At 53.7% G+C, this 19,843-nt stretch overlaps 1 long non-coding RNA gene across 1 annotated transcript; it reads right to left on the bottom strand.

Moving 5' to 3' along the window:
* Positions 1-3,226: 3,226 nt before the first annotated feature.
* LOC147576241 (uncharacterized) lies at positions 3,227-19,582 on the bottom strand. The gene is made up of 2 exons (XR_015241930.1): positions 19,437-19,582; positions 3,227-3,569 (listed from the first exon to the last, which is right to left on the bottom strand). It is a non-coding gene; the product is annotated as an uncharacterized LOC147576241 (long non-coding RNA).
* Positions 19,583-19,843: the final 261 nt, after the last annotated feature.

Below are 19,843 nucleotides of genomic sequence, written 5' to 3'. Positions count from 1 at the left end.
TGCCTGTGAATAAAAGACCCCACCCCCACCCCATCACCCCCCAGGCAGCAGACAGACAAAGCTGCCAAATCTCTTTACATCTGCCAGGAGGTGAACAGGTACCAGACCCACTGGTTAATATGACCAGACTTCTCTGCCTTCAACTCCAATGCCTCCCTCCCTCAGGGGTCCCTCAGGGACCAAGTCTGCTCTGCTGCATGGTATTGTGTCATTGTGCTGTGCTGTACTAAGTGTCTGTGACCTCTTAATAATACACACACACAGGGGTGCCCCCGTGGCTCAGGTGGTGAGGCATCTGACTTCGGCTCAGGTCATGATCTCGTGGTTCATGAGTTCGAGCCCCACGTCGGGCTCTGTGCTGACAGCTCAGGGCCCAGAGCCTGCTTCGGATTCTGTGTCTACTCCTCTCTCTGCCCCTCCCCTGCTCACGCTCTATCTCTCTCTCTGTCTCAAAAATAAATAAAGAGGGGCATCTGGCTGGCTCAGTCGGTTAAGCGTCCGACTTCCGCTCAGGTCCTGATCTCGCGGTCTGTGAGTTCGAGCCCCGCGTGGGGCTCTGCGCTGACAGCTCGGAGCCGGAAGCCCGCTTCGGATTCTGTGTCTCCCGCTCTCTCTGCCCCTCCCCCACTCACGCTCTGTCTCTCCTCTCTCTCTCTCTCAAAAATAAGTAAATGTTTAAAAAATTAACAATACATACGATAAAACGCAAAAATAATTTTAACAAACGGACTCAAGGAATTCCACAGTATGACAGGACACAAAACCACAAAGACTGATAACTATCGTTACCTCCTTTATTTTGCCCTGAGCTTCCTACTAGCTCGTGAAAAGGGACATGTTGGTCTACTTGTTTGTTTTTAGCAGGAGAAAGCACCCAGCTCCTCCGGGCAGCAAGGATTTCCTGGCTTTGGGCATTGCTTGCTCTGCTGCCACGGAGTTTCCTCTGGGAGCAATGATGTGGGAAACGAAGGCCCCTCCCCCCCAAAAATTGAATTTCCTCACAACTTACAGCCCATTGACAAGTCCTTGCTCTGGGAACTCAACTGCCTGCATGTTGACGCTTTGCTCAGGGTAAAAGGCAATCATAGCTTAACATTATTCCAACCTCCAGGATCCTGTAAGTCTCCTCTAACATATAAAAATTCCTTTGGAAACTTCTTTTATCTCCCCAGATAGATGTTGGCAATCATCTTCCAAGCATGTGGCCCCATGATGTACATCTGAAGAGTCTCATAACAGAGTTTTTACTGGACTGTAATAAATGACTGTTCCCTAACAGCAGCCAGCCCCTCGAGGTCCTGAGACCTCGCTTCCAAAATTCCTTAGAGACTTCTGCTGTCCCTAATGCTCCCTCAACCTGAAGGTCTATAATCCGTCAGCTGTCACAACCCCAGTGCAGCTCTTTCTGCCCACAGGTCCTGTCCCTGTGCTTTAATAAAACTTCCTTTTTGCACCGAGGACGTCTCAAGAATTCTTTCTTGGCCGTCACCTCTAACCCCAACATTTCCTACTTCATTAGGACCATCCCAGCAGGTGCATGCGGACACAGGCAGAGATGCTTCTGTAACCAGGGTTGACTCCACGGATTAAGTTCAGGGAGAATCCAGGCAACCACACCCCTCCTTCGAGTGTTGTGGCGAGGGGCTTCCTCCTGTGTGCCTCCCCATCCCCACGAGGTGTCCAGGGCCCCAGCCTCCTCCCAGACTCATACCTGTCCTGGATTCCACACCAGGAGCTTCACATGGATGAAGCTGGGGGAACCGAGTGGAGCCCCAGGGAATGGACGGCACACCAGTCCCGCACAAGGAAGCGCCTCTCCGGGCGCTGGCGGAAGATCTAATGGGGCCCTGGGGTCCCTCATTTGCCAGCACGAGGCTCCCAGGGAATCCGCAGGGGCCGGCACGGGGCCCTTGACCAAGACTAGCATGTCCTCTGCCTGCTCCTCCCCCACCCTGCCATCCTCTGTCCTTGAGGCTCCGCCCATGTCTCCCGGCCTGGCCAGGGAGGCAAGGAGCCCTGCCATGACCCGACACTCCCCGGAAACACCTCACCTGCCCGCGTGCCTCCCCTGAGGCAGGAGGGCACAGAGACACCAGATTTTCCAATGGAGGAGGAGAGAGAAGAGGAAGGACAAGGGTCTGTTCTCCACCCTGCTGACCCCAGTAGTTGTACGAGCCACACATTGTTGGAAAGCCTGGTAGCACTCCCGTCCAGGCCTGGCCGTGGACCCTGGCCCTCAGCACCACTGCATGACCGGCCTCCTCCAGCGCCTCCCCCCCTCCCCCCACCATACACACGCACCTGCCCCAGCAGATGCAGACACTCCGTTCCCCAGCTGGGCATCTCAGGCCCCGGGGCAAGACCCTGATGCCAGGCCCAGGCCTCAAGTCCAGCCACTCCCTGAATTTCCAGTTCCCCCTCCTTCCACCCAGGGAAGCTCCCTCTTCCCGCCCCCCCCCTCCCCGGCACAGACATGACCACTGACTTGCTTCTACCACGACAAAGGACAGGGCCGGGTCTGGACAGAAAATGTAGGAGCTGGATACCCCGTGTTCTCCTGCCGCTGCCGTCTCGTGTGGAGGCTGCGACGTCTGAGGACCCAGTGGTAACCATCTGCAGTCGCCCTGGCCGCACAGATGTGCCTGCAGACCGCCCTCCCAGAGAGCCGGCCCATCATCATGAAAAGGGCTCTGGTGTTTCTGGGAAGACTTGCCTGACAAGGATCACAAACGATCCCTGCCTTCAAGTATATGCACCCCTGGCAGAGACCGTCTGTCTGGGACTGCCGAGAGCAGGTGGCTCCAGGCCCCCGATCCAGCCCTCCCCCACTTTTCCTCCTTCATGCCTCTGAACATGAATTTCAGCCGGTATTTTGGGGAGCCTGGCTCCCTCCCTGAAGATTGATCACTGATAATCACACTGTCTGTCTAAAATCTCTGTTCCAGAATCGAGAGAGAACATGTTTATAAGTGTTAAATTGCCCTAGACTAAAGCCTTTCTTGCAAAGGGATGCTGCATAATTAAACTACAAACAATAGCAAAAAAAAAATTAAACTTTAATTTTTACTATCTTGAGAGGTATTTGCTACAAGCTTTCCCTTAAATAGCTCACTTTTCTGGGGGATGAAATTGCACTAAGTGCTTTCATTAGTGGACATTTGGGTTTTTTTCTGGGGCAGATGTGAGACATGTCAGATTTGGATTAGTAATTAACACAACATTCAAGCTCTTTGAATATCATGTTTATAGGTTATCGTTTTATCTGTTCAGTGACTGGTAAGTGCCTGCCTTCCTGGACTGAGTCAGGGTGATGGCGATGCGGAGTAGCAGCTGGGTTCGGGGGTGAGCTCGAGTGCCCGGGGCAGGGGCGGGGGAGGGCACGGCTGGTCCCCTTGGCGGCCGGCCGTCCCGACACGCCCTTTATTCACCTGCACCTGAGAAGCTGCAGGTCTGCTGACACGGAAGCTCCTTTTCCTTCCTTCGTTCATTCTTCCCAGTGTTGGGCTCTGCTCTTGGTTCCTGGGGTTCAGCAGCACATCCGAGGGACCGAAACCACCGCCTCCCAGAGCCTGGCATAACGAGAGCGTGGACAACACACAAGAGAAACTCATAGCTCAGGTGGTGTATTGGAGCAGGTGCATGTTCGGAGAGCAAGGAGGAAGAAGAGGCTTGAAAGGAGGGAGCCAGGAGGCGGGGGTGTGCGGGCTGACTGGGCAGCTCCCTCTGGAGCCTCCTTGCTGCCGACCCCCAACCCAGCTCTCCTGGGCCAATCCGCAGCCCTCAGCACGGTCAGTCCGTCCCCCTCCTCGTCCTGGTGGCTCTTTGCTGGGAGTCTTTTTCCGAGTCCCTGCTCCATGGCGCCTGCGTGTTGGAGGTCCTCCCGGCTCTGCTGCTCACTCCCCTTTCCATCATCGCTCGCTAGCTGGGTGGCCTTGTCCAGGCTCTGACAGCTCCCACATCTGCATTGCAGCCCGGACCCTCCCCGGAGCCCCAGACCCCCGGAGCTGATGATTCTATGACATCTCTGTGTTAAGCATGGTTATTTGTTCCGACGCTCGGACATCTGCGGCCCTCCCTGCTGCCCCTGGAGGGACCGCCCCTCCCAGGACTGCCCCATGCCTAGTGACAGTGAACAACTCAAAGGCATTTTTCTTATGAAAACCCACCAATCCCTAACTATGTCCTCTATCTGGCTCTCACACACCTGCCCTGCCCTAACCTCTTCAGGGTAGAGAACCCGACCCAGAGTCCACCGACATCATTCAAATGAGCCAGGCTGAGCCTGCTTCCTATGCCTCTCCCATCTTTTCCTGTGGAAACATAGTAAAGGCTCCTGCCCTTTACAAAGTAAAGGGCTCCACACCCCCGCCCTGCCTCCTGACCAGCCCCCGTGCTTCCCGTGAACCCCTGTGGCCTGATGTGCCCCCCACTCTTGGGAGCTGTGAGTCACACACTCTTTTCATTGACAATCGCCTGGCCTGTTGGCCTCACGAGTCCTGTATAACAACAAAACCTGTATTTTTAAAGCATCTGCTCTGAATGTCAAGTTGATACCTTCATTGTCTGTGCTGCTTTGAACCCGCTCCAAAGCTTAAGAACCTAAATAAAGACCCTGTGGCCAGATGATTTGAGCTGGGCGGTAGATCCCTGCAGGTGCCATTGTCCAGCAGCTAACGGGTGGCCGGCCCAAGATGGCCTCATTCGTGCCGGGCAACCCGTGCTCAGCCAGGACAGCTCCTCTCCGCACGGCCGCCTCCGGGCACGTTCCTAAGATCCAGAGAGCAGGAGCGGCAAAGCCTCTGGAGGCCAAGGTTCGGAAGCCACACAACATCACTTCTGCCTCTTGTTGGCCAAGGCAAGTGTCAAGACGAGCCACAGTCTGGGGTTGGGGAAGAGACTCCATCTCTCGATGGAAGGAGCGGCCAAGCCCCACTGCAGAGGGGCCTGGAGGCTGGGAAGGCAGCCACAGCACCTCAAACGTGCCCCACACGTTCTCACGTGTCCACACCCGAGCTCGGGCACTCGCCCCTCCTCCGGCAGCTCTCCCTCACATCAGTGAAGCCCCACCCTTGGTGTCACTCTCGACTCCCCTTGTCCGCTCACGCCTTGCGTCCATCCGGCAGCAGGATCTGTGGGCTCCACCGTCTCAGCGAACCAAGAACGTGCCCACATCTCGCGACCCTCACTGCCGCCGCCCTGGTGCAGGCTCCCAGTCTCCCCACCAGGGCGGTGCTGGCCGCCCGTCCCAGAGCTAGCGTCCTCTGCTCCGCGGAGCCGGCTGCTGGCAGAGCCACGGGTTCTGTCCTCCAGCCTCTGGGTCTCACTCGATCCGGCGTGGCCCCTAGCATCTCCAGCGGACGCAAGCAATTGATTTCTAGGCCCCGCGGCTTCAAGCGTCTTCAAGCGTCTTCAGCCAATAACTACCAATGACTGATAAAGTGTCAACATTCTGTCCTGAGATCTCAGTGTTTGGAAGTCATCTTCCAAGTTGCTGATTTCCAAAACGTTTTGCTGTTTCACTCCCATCCATTAAAAAGAAATGAGCATACTCTCCTAGTGCATGTGTATGTATTTACATTCTAAATATATACATCAATGGCCAAATGAACACATAATGTATGTGCTCAGTGTCATTAGCGGACCCTGCCAGACCTACGTCCCCGCCCTTCTCCTGGCTCTGCACCCGGAACGCTATCCAGCACGGACGTCATCGACAGTCCCCTCATATTCTGCCTTCTGTTGGGTCTGGCCCTCATGTAGCCTCGTGAGGTCAGGGTGCTTACTCCCAGCTCCCTCCCTGAGGGGTGCCATGGCCTCGCTGCACCCTGCCCCTCTCCATAGAGCCCTGGGGTGCTGAACGTGCCTCCTGGTTTCCCTACACCGTGACCACATCTTCCAAAGGGTCTCTTTGTCCCGGGTCCCAACAAGAAGCATATGGCTCATGCGATTAGGACACCTCAATAAGCGTTTAGTAAATGTACAGAGTTTAGTACCCTTTACAGGGGTGTGGGAGAAAAACGTGACTCAGGGCCAGTTGTCAAGGTGTAGTCACCTTCCCAGGCACACAGGAAGAGGGGAAAAGTGGACCCCAAACCCAGAAGGGCAGAATCCTGCAGAGAGGCCTGGAGAGAAGCAGGGCCCTCGGGAGAAGAAAGTCAGACACCCAAAGCAAGCCCATGAGAGGGGGCGGTGACTGCCAAGCCTCCTGCTCCTCCCTCTTCCCAAAACCAGCCAGGGCTCCCCATCGCCCAATCCCAAAAGGGCAGGGGCGCATGGACAGAGCTCACGCAGGACAAAGGAGCAGTGAGAGGGCATCTGAAGGGGCGAAGGGAGCCAACACAGCCTTTACTCCTGGCTAATGAGATCATGCTGACATTGAGGGTGCTGCCTCCCTCCTGCCGGGACTCTGACTGATAAAATGTACATTGTGAATGTACAAAAAAAAAAAAAAAAAAAAAAATATATATATATATATATATATATATATATATATATATATATATATATACATAAAGCGTAATTCCTTTAAGTTAAAGGTAAGTATCCACAGATGTTCTGATGCCCCCTGCCCACGTTCAGTGGCTGATGCTGTGTCCTTTGCAGACACACACACCCCACGGCAGGACCCCTGTGATACAGGGCCGCCCAGGTCAAGAACAGGGAAGGCAGGTGAGTCGAGAATCCAGCTATCACCTCTTCTCTGGGGGTGTCCGTCCTCTAAACGTGAGCCCAGCCTGGCAGGCTGTCCTCAGGTGCTGATCTCTCCGGGCTCAGAGCTTCTGTGCCACTCACCTACACCTGTCAGACAAGTGTCCGGGGGAGGAAGGGAGAGGAAGCTTCCGGGGGCCGGTCAGCTGCCAGTCCGCCCCTGCACGCGGCCAGGGCACTTGAGCGAGAACGCACGAGTCCCTCTCTGGGTCTCATCAAGTTCATTGGGTCATGTGCATAGGAAGGACCATGGCCTCCCGTCAGGGTGCCAGGACCACCCCACACACACCGATGGGCTTTGAAGGAGGGGGCGAAGGCACGGGAGCTCCTGTGGCTTCTGTGACAAATGGCCACAGACCGGGTGCTTTAAGACAACAGAGTGTGTCACAGGAAGTCTGAAAGAGGGGCACAGCAGGCCGTGCTGTGTCCGCCGGGTCCAGAGGAGGACGATTCCTGCCTCTTGGCCACTGCAGCGGCTAGCGTTTTGTGGCTGGCGCCACACGGCCGCACCCTCCGCGTGCACCGTCTCGTGACCGCCTCCCCCCATGCGCTGTGTGCGCCTCTTGCTATGGGGACACATGTCACACCAGACCAAGGGCACTCTGCCAGGATGATCGCCTCGTGAGTTATAGGTTGACGACATCTGTGAAGACCTTATTTCCAAACAGGTCACATTCACAGGTGATGAGGCCCGAGGCTTCAATGTCTGGGGGGAGGACAACTCCAGGCTGCACGAGGAGGACAACTCCACTAAAATGAATGTGAAGGGCGTGGCTGAGGGCTGTCAACCCCTGGGAGCAGCCTTTTGTCTGGACCCTTCCGTGGGCACTCCAGCTGGACATCTAGGAGCCTGCAGTCTAGGCGAGGCAGTCTAGGGGCCCGCAGACTCTCCTCTGTAAGGAGCCTGACTTAAGAAAACACTTTTTCTGGGTGCCTGGGTGGCTCAGTCAGTTGAGCGTCCAACTTCGGCTCAGGTCATGATCTCGCGGTCTGTGGGTTCAAGCTCCGCGTCGGGCTCAGTGCTGACAGCTCGGAGCCTGGAGCTGCTTCCGATTCTGTGTCTCCCTCTCTCTCTCTGCCCCTCCCCTGCTCATGCTCTGTCTCTTCCTCACTCGAAAATAAATAAACGTTAAAAAAAATTTTTTTTAAAGAAAACAAATCACTTTTTCTAACATATGTTCTACTAAGACCTGGCGATGGAGGCAAAGGTTTGCCTAAAAGCCCTAAGAATTGCTATTCAAGTTTCAAAACAAAGCGTTTAATTACCTTTCACACGCCACAGCAATTTTTATTTTAAAATGACCTCCACCTCAATCTGAATTCCTCCAGAACACCCCTGGTAAAAATATGTTGCATGAAGCCTCTCTCCGCAGCAAATATCAGACTGTATCACGCTGTTAACACCATCTGCAGACCTCCCTTGTTAGCCCTGAACAAGTGTCTTTAAGAAGCCATTTCAAATGCATTAACACCAGCCATAATAAGTCACTTCCTTACTGAGGTCCAGCAAAGGAATATATTCAGGATCTTCAAATCCTGGCTTTTCTGAAATCTCTCCAAGTTCTACTTTCCATGGAGAAATTGGTAAGTTCACCTCTGTGTTCCCATCCTATAAGCCAAAAGAAAATGAATAAGTTTTCTGAAGAGTTCAATTGAGTTTCGCATAAAGAGCATCAAAGTTCAATGTCTTTATAGAAAAATGTCAACACCAATTTCCAGGAGAGGAAGGAGATGTCTAAGTGTCAAAAAAATTATATCTAGGAGTCCCTGATAAAAAGGGACATGGTACAGAAAAGAGGGTAAAAATGGTGAGAATATTAGTTTTGAATTATCTTTGTTCAATATTCCCAGCAATTAGATCAGAATGGATCCGAGGCCAACTCCCCTCACGCTGAACCCCACATCCATTCAACTCTCACTCAGCTCTCCAGGGGAGGGACTCACAGACATTTTATCAGCGTCGAGAGAAATCAAAACCCCCACAAACTCAGAAAGCAGACCTGAAAAATCTTGCGAAGGTTCCTTTTAGGCATGAAAATATTTCAGAGATTTTTAAGTCAGTGTGAAGATTGTGAAGTGTAACTACTACGGATAGGTCAAACACTTTCGCTCTGAAATACAACTAAACGTGTCTAAGGTAGAGATGCCCAGTAAGCCTGAAACAGAAACGCTGAAGGAAAACAAGATGGCAGCTGGAGGCTGCAGACACGGGGAGAGATGACAAGCCGGTGGAAACCACCAGACGACCGAGAATCGGGGGCAGATTAGGAACAGTACCGGGAGTGTGGGACCCTCCTGGAAGCCAGACAGACGAAGTTAAAACAGCAATTAGCCAAAGCGCCCAGTAAGCGAGGAAACTACCTGGTGGCGCCCGGCGAATAATTGAGAAGCAAACTCATCTCCACGATGGCTCCGTATTGTGTCGATCGGCCACAAAGAGCCTCCGTGTCATCACATTTCAGCTAAATGAAACACCGAGAGGCCATAACAGAGGCTATGAGAGACTGAAATTGTCCACTGAGTGATGAAAGGCTAATATAAAACCTATCCGCTCCGTTGTTTATCACATCCGACAAGAAATTGAATGCCATGAAACAGAAATCATAATGCAACGAACACACTTCATTAGGGGGAAAGCTTAAAGCAGCCATAGAATAACCCATCTGCCCATTTTCAATTTCTTCTGAGATCTCTGCAGAGGCTATGGCAAACGGAGAAGGGAAGGCTTTTGAGTTCCAATGAATCACGGGATTCGTGGGGGGTTAAAATGTGCCAGCAAGAAGTCCTGTGTGACGGAAAATCGAGCCCCAGAGGCCCGCACAAGGCACAAGAAAAGCCCGCCTGAAGGAGGGAGCTGATAATGAGATACTTAACCAAATTGTCTCGCTGCCTCCCGAGGAGGGCAAATTATAGGACGTTGGGATAGTGGGAGGAGGAGGGTCACCCCACATTTGCTAACGGCCTCAGCACCAAAGCCAGGGAACACTGAGCCGCACAGACCACGGAAAATGGGCCGCTTCCCAGTTGAGGAGAAAACCGTGTTCAATTGCACAGGAATCAGAACCGGATTCTCCTGAAATATGTCTCCTAAGACAAAACCTCATTTCCAATTTAGATGGACTGTTAGGGACAGCCGAAAGTTCTGTGGATATCAGAAGAGAAACCCCACAACGCGCCAAGGTGGAGCATCGGATGAATTCACACTGCCGGCATTCGGAGACCTGAAGCATCCAAGTGGCCTTGCTTACAAAGGGACCACGGAGGTACAGATGGTCTACAAGTTTCCGGATGTGCTCCTAAGCTGTCCTCGTTCGGCCAAGAAGCACCGCTCTCGGTCCTCCCGTGGAAGGACAGCGGATCGCGGACTGCAAGGAGTCGCCGGGTCTGGGGTGGATGGCCGGCTGCAAAGTCCTCCAGGCGGCAGGTCGTCTGCGTTTGCCCCAGAGGTGACCGGCTAGGCCCCCCGTCTCCTCCGCCGCCCCACCAGGCAGCCACGCTGTGCCCCTGACACTGACTCCGCGCCCCAGCATCGCGTAAAGCTTTCAGGTTAGTTGAGGGACCCTAATCGTCAGTTGTCTGAACCCCTACAGGACAAGACCCCCCAGACTTCGTTTTCATTTTGAAATTTTGGGTGGAGCAGAGAGGAGCAGAAGCAGGCAGCTCCAACCTAGACCCCTTCTCTGGAGGCCGAAGCCTGGAAGGTTCTGTGGGCCCTGCTAAGGGCAGAGGCGAGCCCCCACTGCCAGCTGGACACGAGGGGCACGGATGGCTCCCCGCGGTGGTGCTTTCCGGGAGGGGAGCCCGCTGCTCTGCTCCAGCAGAAGTGGAACAGAGTCTGAAGAGGTGGGTGTCAGCACCCCGCCTCGGCTCCCCTGGGGGGTTGGAGCCACGTCACGCGGGTGTGACATCAACTGTGTGACAGAGCGGGGGACGGAAGCAGGTGCAAGGTCAAACTGAGAGGAGGCTTTGCAACGGCGAGTTCCCCCAAGGAGACGTTTGGGCACTAACTAGACTTTGCGGCGACAGGAGGGCAAAGCAAGACGCCGTTCCCCACCGCCTGGGCCTGTGGCTGGGGGCGGGGGAGGAAGGGTCCACTCACACCCACACCCAGACGCCGGGGGTGGCAATGAGCCCCCCTCTGACCTACGGACGGACCACTCACAGGCTCACCTCAAAGGAGGAATTCTGTCGGAAGAATTCTAGAACTTAGAAGAAGGTGGAAAATGTCTTCCCTGTTAGCATTCCAAAGCATACCCACGTTTTGTAAAGCCTCTGAGAAGGCCTGCAGGCCAGGCAGCACAGGTCACCATGGGGTCTGATTTTAGGCACAATGTGGCAAAAACGGCCTCACACGTGCCGTCCTCTCCGAAGATGGACCTGTGGAATTTGCATCCCTAAATATTTTCCACGACAATAAAACAACCTGGAAAACACAGTCTTCATAATTTAAGGCACCTGGGTGGCTCAGGCGGTTGAGCGTCTAGCTCTTGATTTAAGGTCAGGTCATGTCGTCACAGTTCGTGGGTTCGAGGCCCAGATTGGATTTCACACTGACAGTGCAGAGGCTGCTTAGGATTCTCTCTCTGCCCCTCCCCTGCTGGCTCGCTCTCTCCCTCCCTCTCTCTCTGTGCCCCTCCCCTGCTGGCTCTCTCTCTCTCTCTCTCTCCCTCTCTCTGACCCTCCCCTGCTGGGTCTCTCTCTCTCTCCCCGTCCCCTGCTGGCTCGCTCTCTCTCTCCCTCTCCCTCTCTTTCTGCCCCTCCCCTGCTGGCTGGCTCTCTCCTTCTCTCTCCCTCTCTCTGCCCCACCCTGCTGGCTAGCCCTCTCTGCCCCTCCCCTGCTGGCTCTCTCTCTCTCTCCCTCTCCCTCTCTCTGTCCCTCCCCTGCTGGCTGGCTCTCTCTCTCCCTCTTCCTCCCTCTGCCCCTCCCCTGCTGGCTCCTCTCTCTCTCTCCCTCTCTCTGCCCCTCCCCTGCTGGTTTGCTCTCTCTGCCCCTCCCCTGCTGGCTTGCTCGCGCTCTCTCTCTCTCTCTCTCTCTCTCTGCCCCTCCCCTGCTGGCTCACTCTCTCTCTCCCTCTCCCTCTTTCTGCCCCTCCCCTGCTGGCTTGCTCGCGCTCTCTCTCTCTCTCTCTCTCTCTGCCCCTCCCCTGCTGGCTCACTCTCTCTCTCCCTCTCCCTCTTTCTGCCCCTCCCCTGCTGGCTTGCTCTCTCTCTCCCTCTTCCTCCCTCTGCCCCTCCCCTGCTGGCTCCTCTCTCTCTCCCTCTCTCTGCCCCTCCCCTGCTGGTTTGCTATCTCTCTCTCTCTCTCTGCCCCTCCCCTGCTGGCTGGCTCTCTCTCTCCCTCTGTCTCTCCCTGCCCCTTCCTGCTCACTTGCTTGCTCTCTGTCTCTCAAATAGAAAAAAACATTAATTTTTTTTTAATCTTCGTAATTTAACAGTGGAAAGCCAGATGGTAATGTGAACGCTTTCCTCCTGTGGCTGTATCTTCACACACCCCTGCGCAATGCCCAGCCCTGGTCCCAGCAGGCTGGGTTGGGGGTTTGGGAAGCAGCTTTCCCAAGGCAACCAGGACCCCGCGGGGGTTTTCTGCTGACGGGCGCTCCAGCCACTCGGACGCCTCCGTGAAATTCTAACGTCTCAACTGCCATCATCTGTTTGTCACATCTGACGAAACTCCTCACCTCATGCTTCACTTTGGAAGCCCGTCAAAGCCACATACAGAGCCTGGAAGGTCCCTGCTATATCTTGGACTCTGGTCTCTGTTGGGCAAAAACAGATGGTCACTTTCTTACCAACGAGCAGTGTGGCCATTCCTGCGAGCTGCCCCCCCATCCCCCACTGCACTGGTCTGGGCCATGGCACGCCCAGAGCACCGGGCTGTCCTGCGTCGGGGCCACCGCAGGCAGCAGCATCCTGCAGGCTTCCCCCGAATGCCCTAGGGACATGGGAGCCCCCACCCTCAGGGTCAACAGCAACAGAGGCAAGCAGACGCCCGGAGAACCAACCCTGCCGGCGGTCAGGCAGAGCAGACACGTGGGGACCACCACAACAGGGAGCTTGGTGGCTCAGGATTGGTCAGGTGATGCTGACAGGCGGCTCAGCTCCCAAAGGGGCAAAAGGGCAACATGCCTGGCCTTCATCCTGCTCTGTGCTCTGCCACCATGAGGCCTTCAGAGCAGACAGGCCTGGGCGGCACATCCGGGGCGGCTGGCCAGGAAACTCCATGCCCCTGAGACGGCCAGATGGTGGCCGGAGCCCTTCCCTGGCCACCCCCACCCCCACAGTGAGCCGGCACCTGCCAGGGCAGCCTGGCCCCGGGAGATGGGCAGCCAGGATGGTGAAGCCTTGAGCAAGTGACTGACCCCCGAGGGTCACAGAAGCATGGAGATAACAACAGCATCAGTGAAAACCCCTCAACGCTGCTGACGAGCTTGGTCAAGAGAGAAAACGCCCATGGAAACTGCACACTTGACGAGCAATCACCAGAGAGTCACGGTGCGGCTCCATGGGGCCGAGGGGAGCGCGCCTCCTGCAGGGGTGCAGCCCGCTCCTCTGGCCCCATAGGTGGGCCTCTTACCCAAGCTGAGGCTCTGGCCGCTGGGCTCTGTGGTCCCAGGGTGGGCACGGGGCCAGGGGTAAGCTCATAAAGGCCCCCAAAGATGCCCGGTCACAAGCCCTGGGGCCGGTGAATGTGACCTTAGCAGAGACTTTGCAGGTGTGATTAAGTTCATGGCCTTCCTATGGGAAGATGACCCTGGATGGTGTGGGTGGGCCCCAAACGCCACCCCAAGCGTTCTTAGGCGAGAGAGGGCTGTGCTGCTTAGGAGCAGTTCTTAGGAGAGAGAGAGACCTGAGGGGCTCACAGAGAAGAGGGCGATGGGGCCTAGAGGCTGGAACAATGCCACTACGAGCCAAAGAATCCGGGAAGAGCCTTGGGGAGAGAGCGGCCCCGCACCCTGCTTCCAGACTTCCGGGCTCGGGACCCACCAGAGAATACACTGCTGTGTTGAGCCGCCCAGTGTGCCGTGACTCGTCACCGTGACTTCAGGAAGCAGCTACGAGGCTAAGCGGGACCGCGTGGAACCTGCCTGGTGCTTCCAACGGAGTCCAGGAGGACCTTTTCCTTGTGGAGTGCCCACACTGGGAGGATCAAGGGCGGACCTCCTGAGCCAGTCTCCCACCTCCTGGAGAAAAGCGCTTGGCTCCAGGAGAGAAGGAGGCCAAGGCTCCAGGAGCCACAGAAAGCCGACGCCAGGAAGGTCAGACCTGACCCCGGGCAGGGTCGGCTGCCTCCAGCCGACGCTCTCCGTGGCACTTAAGCCAGTCGCGCTTCTGGGCCCAAATGATCCTGCAGAGATTGTACACCTGAGAGATGGGGCCACCTCCTGAAGACAACATGTTCCCGCCCTGGGAGGAAGCCAGCAGCCCTGGGGAGCTGAGCAAGACCAGAGTGGGGAGTGGTGGATATGGGGATTGCTTGAGGAAAAGAAAGCTCTACTGTGTAAATACATGTACTTCTATTTCTGTATATTATGATGTTTAGACTTCTAAGAAAACCCTTCTGGCCGTGGAGACACTGCCCCCCCCCCCCCGCCCCCCGAGCTAGGCAGTTCTTGGAGACACAATGAGCCCAGCAGGGCACACATGGGTTATGTAGGCCAACTACCCAGAGCCACATCTCCTGTCTGGCCCCCACACCCAGAAGGCCACATTCCTCTGCCTCGCTCATCTCAGGGCCAGGTGCCAGACAACTGAAGACCCCAAAACCAGCAGAACTGGTCACACTGGCCAATCCTAAGGGTTCACCCTGCCCTGCCTCACCTTTCCCTTGGAAACTCCCAACAAAGGCCATGCCTAGGTGCTCCCTTGCTCCTGACTTCTGTCCCCTGGCCACCCTGGTGCTTCCTCATGGGCCCCACATGGCCTGGCGTGCCTCCTGCCTCTGGGACCCATGATATGATAGTCTTTGTTGTCCTGAGCCCATCTCGGGCTCTCCTGAGGCTGCACCTGACTGTCCAGATCACAAAGAACACAACACAAAAGCCCTGCCCAGGACATGAGGGTGTGAGCTCACTGCAGTGCGAGCTAAGAGCTATGAATGAAGGAAGGACGAGGGCAGCAGAAACAGAACAAGGCAGTCCCAGGAAATAGAACGCCTTTTACACAGAGAGCAGGTAACAAGTGAGGACATCTGTGCTATTTACGGAGTCTGAAGATGCCTAAGTGTGAACACATGCTCTACTATTTTGCTTATGGCAAAAACTGAGATTCTAGAAGTTTCCAGAATGACCATCAGTAGACTGTAACCCAGATACCATGTCTCTCTTGGGCAGAGCGAATGGATGGCACATATTTGAAATACATATAAAATAAAATAGACCCCCAATCTTACCAATAGGCTGGTAAGGTTGTCCCTTCCTTAAGAGGCTCCCCTCTCCACTGGGAAGGATCGAGGTGCCTGGGGATGTGTGGGGAAGGCCTGTTTCCCTGCAGCCCGGCACATGCTCGGGGACCCCCGAAGGTGTCTGAGCAGGTATACCTCAGGCAGAGTCCAGCATCAGGGAGAAACCAGGCCAGAAGTCTGAAATCGAAGTGTCCACAGAGACCGTTTCTTCTGGAAACTCTGAGACGGAGCCTGTTCTATTCACTCTCCCAGCACTTGGTGGCCGCCAGTAGTCTGTGGTGTCCCTAGACTTATGGCCACATCCCTCCAATGCCTCTCACAAGGACACCGGCGGTTGGAGGTAGAACCCACAGCGAATCCAGTATGATCTCATCTGGAGATCTTTGACTACATCATCAAAGACTGTTTTCAAATAAGGTCACACTTATAGGTATGGGGATTAACACTCTGACATATCTTTTGAGGGGATACTCTTTAACCCACTATAGCCTGCATTTATAAAAATGTGGTGGCAAAGACAAGGGTGGGCCAACCGTGAACTCCACCAATAGATGCCCATCCCCTTGGTGAAGACTTTGCTCACAGCAAATGCCTTTGCCAGCATATTATTAACCCAGTACTTAGTAAGTGCTAAGCAGTGCACTGATCCCTTGGCCCATGTCTCCCATTTCACGTAAGTACATCTAGAACATCCATCTTGCACTTTGATATGCATCAAGGCCCTAAGAGGAGATTTTCCTGAGCACAGAGGACACACAGTTCCTGGTGGGAGCACGGGGCCTCAGAAGAAGGCCCTATAAAGGGCATCTGGCAAAACCAAGACAGAAGCTCTGCTGAGACAAGTCATGTGATAAAGCATGCCCAAGTGACTTAGTCCACCACTCCTGCCAACAATGTTGCTCTGACCCAGCTCACTCTGTCCTGGCACCATTCTGGAACCAAGAGAAGTTGGAGAAAGGAGTAGAAAGGCAGCACGCCCTCACCAGGATTTACAGGTGTCTGTCCAGAAGACGAGGGCCACAAGATTCCCAGCCAACAAACCCATCTCCAGGATGAGATCAGAAGAAGATCCCACCAGTAGGGCGGCACAGGATTCTCCTGCCATTTTTCACCTCTGCATGTGTGAAACTGACATCCTTGAAACCACATCCGTAAGGGTGTCACTCAAACAAGAAAGCACAGACTTCGTCTGCTTCAAAATTCCGATTCATCAGTTGGAAAAAAGCAGGAGTGTGGGAAGACAATATACAGCCTAACAGAAGAGAACTGCAAAAACCAACTTTTTGAAATTCTTAATAAATATGTTCACAACTCCATGATAATATGTTTAGAGGTTGGATTCAATGGGCAGTTTTCTAAGCAAATACAAATTATAAAACTGACCTAAGAAGAAATAGAAACTCGAACTGGTGGTTCTCCAACTTTAGTAAGTATCAGAACCACCTGGAAGGCTAGTTAAAACAGAGATGGCTGGGCCTGGCCCCAGTGTGTCTGATTCAACAGGTCTGTAGGCAGGTGGGATCGGGGTGGGGGCTTCCAAAATTTTGAATTTCTACTGGGGCTGCTGGCTCAAGGACTACATTTTAAGATCCAGCAGTCTGGACACTAAGCCTCATGACAGCCAGCCAGAAGCTGGTCTCTCTGAGGACACAGTCACTGTAACTGGTTGAATTAATAAGCAAATGAATAGTATGACATTAGGAAATTTAATATAACTTATCATCATAATAGAAGAGAAAAACCCATGCTCTACAATCTTTAATGCTGCTTTTGTAGCCAGAGGGCAAACTCACACACCTTAAAATGCAATTCTTAATGTACTGAACTTAATACCTTAAAATAAAACTTAATTGTTCTAAGTGATGTTTGCAAATGTAAATAATTCAATTCCTTTAAATAATTTAAACCATATCTACAAATACAACATGGCGGACGACTTTGAAGCCTTCAAAGCATGGAAATGGCCCAAAACACATGAATAAATGAGATGATCACACAAGTCACTACTACATCCACTCAATCTCCTTCTAAATATGACAGCATGGATTCAATTTACTTTGTTGTTTGTGGTCCGAATCTCGGCACTGTTACAATATCTCATTTCTTATTTTCTGCCTTCCTCGACTTAAGACCCAAAAGGAAGAAGGGGAAAGTCATCTCAGCCCTGCCAAGGCTGCAAGTTCTGGGCTGCTGGTCAGCTGATTCTTGGCCAGGACGGAGACCCACTGTGCCTTCAGGGGGTGAAGCAGGCTCTCTGATCCTTTGAAAGGCAAGCTTTGCTCTGGATCAGTGAGACTTTCCATGCCTGGACCTTTCGTGTAAGTTTCAATTTTTCCAAACCCTAAGGCTCTTCTCCAAATCCCACTTGGCCAACACTACACAGCATGTTCAGTCCAGGCACGTAGGAGCCATGTGTTAACATGACCAGAAACTTACACATACTTCACACACATCTCATTGTAATGAACAGAATCACTCAGAATTTTCCCTAGAGTCTTGGCTGACACTAACTTTCACTGCTGCTGTTCCCTATATGGGATAGGTTTTTCTGTTGTGTCTTACTATTGATACTTTTAGCAAGCATTACGGAGGTGATAAGGACTAACAGCTTTGAGACTTTCTTGCTTCGTCATGGATGGGTTCAAACCAAACCATTTTTTGTTTTCCAGGACTTCCCCAAATCTTATTTAAAATATGCCTTTTTATGTGCTGTTCCCTTTCCTAAAGCACCCTTCCTTCCTCTCTCCCTGTGTCCCACGAAGAGAGCAACATGGTCTGACTGGTTCACTCTCACGCCTCTAGCAGCTAGCCCGGTATCTGGCACTTAGTAGACAGGCAGTGAAACATTTCTGGATGAGGGACCCAGTGAACGGGGGCCCGTTCCTCGGGTTCAGATGGCACCACATGCATGCAGCCCGCCCCAGCACTGCCAGGGGAAGGCACTCAATCTCCTCCAGACTCTGGGGACATCTTCGGAGTCTCTTTCACACGTGCACACTCTCCCTGGCATCGGGTCTGAGCACAACCCTGCAAACAATCAGAACTGAGAAGACAAGAGTCCCTCATCAAGTCCTTGAGAATAGTAGGTGCTCAGAAAACTTTGCTGAATGGACACAAGAGTGAAGGAATAAAGCCACAAATACTTTTATACACTCCCCTCATCTCAGGAGCCGTCACAAAGAGTCCAGAGGGCGCTATGATTGGTGACAAGGGAAGTCTCTCCAGGGAGTTAAGATGTGACCACAGGGCCTGAACCCCGAGTCCAGGCCCCACCCTGTCTCAGATCATGCCCAAGAGCAGGGCGGGCCCTGATATCACTCCTCCAGCAGGAATATGAGAGGGCTCCCTCAGTAGGGAAGTCAGGGCACCGACAATGACCAGGAAGACCCATAATCAGGTACCATGTAAGATCAGGACTTATGAAGTTTAGAACAAATCATTACATTAATTTCTGATGAGCTTTAATGCACTGCCCCTGACACAACTCAATTCCCACTCTGCCAAGTACTTGGTTCCCAGGTGTATCAGTCAGGTTTTACTGTGTAACAAACAGCCACCAAGGAGAACAGCAATAAGCATTTATTTCTCACTAACAAGAGGAAGGCACGGCTGGGGCGGCTCTGCTCTGTGCTGGGGTCACACTCAGGCCACTCTCCGTGTCTCCCTCTGGAGGGGGAGCCACCCGGGGCTTGAGCTCCTGACAAATGACAGAAGTTCCCTGAGGGCTATGCCTCCCAGGGGCTGGGCTCAGAGCTGGTGCATAGCCACCTCTTCCCACATTCTACCGGCCAAAGCAAGTTACACAGCCCAACATCCAAGCAGGACTAGAGGAGGAGGAGGAGGAGGAGGAGGAGGAGGAGGAGGAGGAGGAAGGGGAGGAGGAAGGGGAGGGGGATGGGGAGGGGGAGGAGGAAGCACACGGGGGATGGGGACACGGAGGAAGTGGTTGCTGAACACTGGTCCGATCTGTCGCCCATGCCTGGGATTTGCCACCTCAAAGCATCGCCTGGGGTGAGCCCAGCACCTAGGGTGCTTTTATTATTTAATTCTGACAATTATAACTTAATACTGATAATTTAAAAATATAACACCACCACCACCAATTCTGACTTTGGGGCCCGGTCACATGGGCTTGGTGCCAGCTCTGGGAGCCACCAGTGAAGTCCTCGGACAAGTCACTGGCCTCACTAAGCATCCATTTCAAGCATCTTTAAATGCGGGGTGCTAAACAGTACTGACATCACATAGCCCTCGTGTAGTCAGATGAGACCATCTGACGGTGCGTGACACCTAGGAAGTCGTTCCCAGAGGTCAGCCCTGCACTCACGCAGGTGATCAGTGCTGGCGCCTGGAGTCCACGCCTCCTCCGCTGCAAGCAACAGAGTGCTCTGAACGCCCCCTCGAAAGGCCATTGTAGGAGACAGAACAGTCCCCACAAGGCCCCAGAAATCTGTAGATATGTGACATCACATGGCGAACGGGACCGTGTGGATGTAAGGCTATGGATCTTAGGTAGGGAGACTATCCTGCACGACCAACTCAGGCGAGCTCTTAAGAGCAAAGAACTTTCTCTGGCTGAAGCAAGAGAGATGTGACAGAAAGGTCATTCAGAGACATTCCAAGCACGAGGATTCTGAGCGCTGTGGCTGGCTCCGGGACCCAGGCACACGGGCCCAAGAGAGGCCTCCAGGAGTTAAAGCAGCTCCCCGCTGACAGCCAGCAGGAGACAGGACC

Source organism: Puma concolor, chromosome D2 (assembly GCF_028749965.1).
Source record: "Puma concolor isolate L17-30 chromosome D2, mPumCon1.1.hap2, whole genome shotgun sequence".
Lineage (NCBI taxonomy): Eukaryota > Metazoa > Chordata > Mammalia > Carnivora > Felidae > Puma > Puma concolor.
Note: the sequence above shows the minus strand (reverse complement) of the source record. Positions and strands in the feature narration are given on the sequence as shown.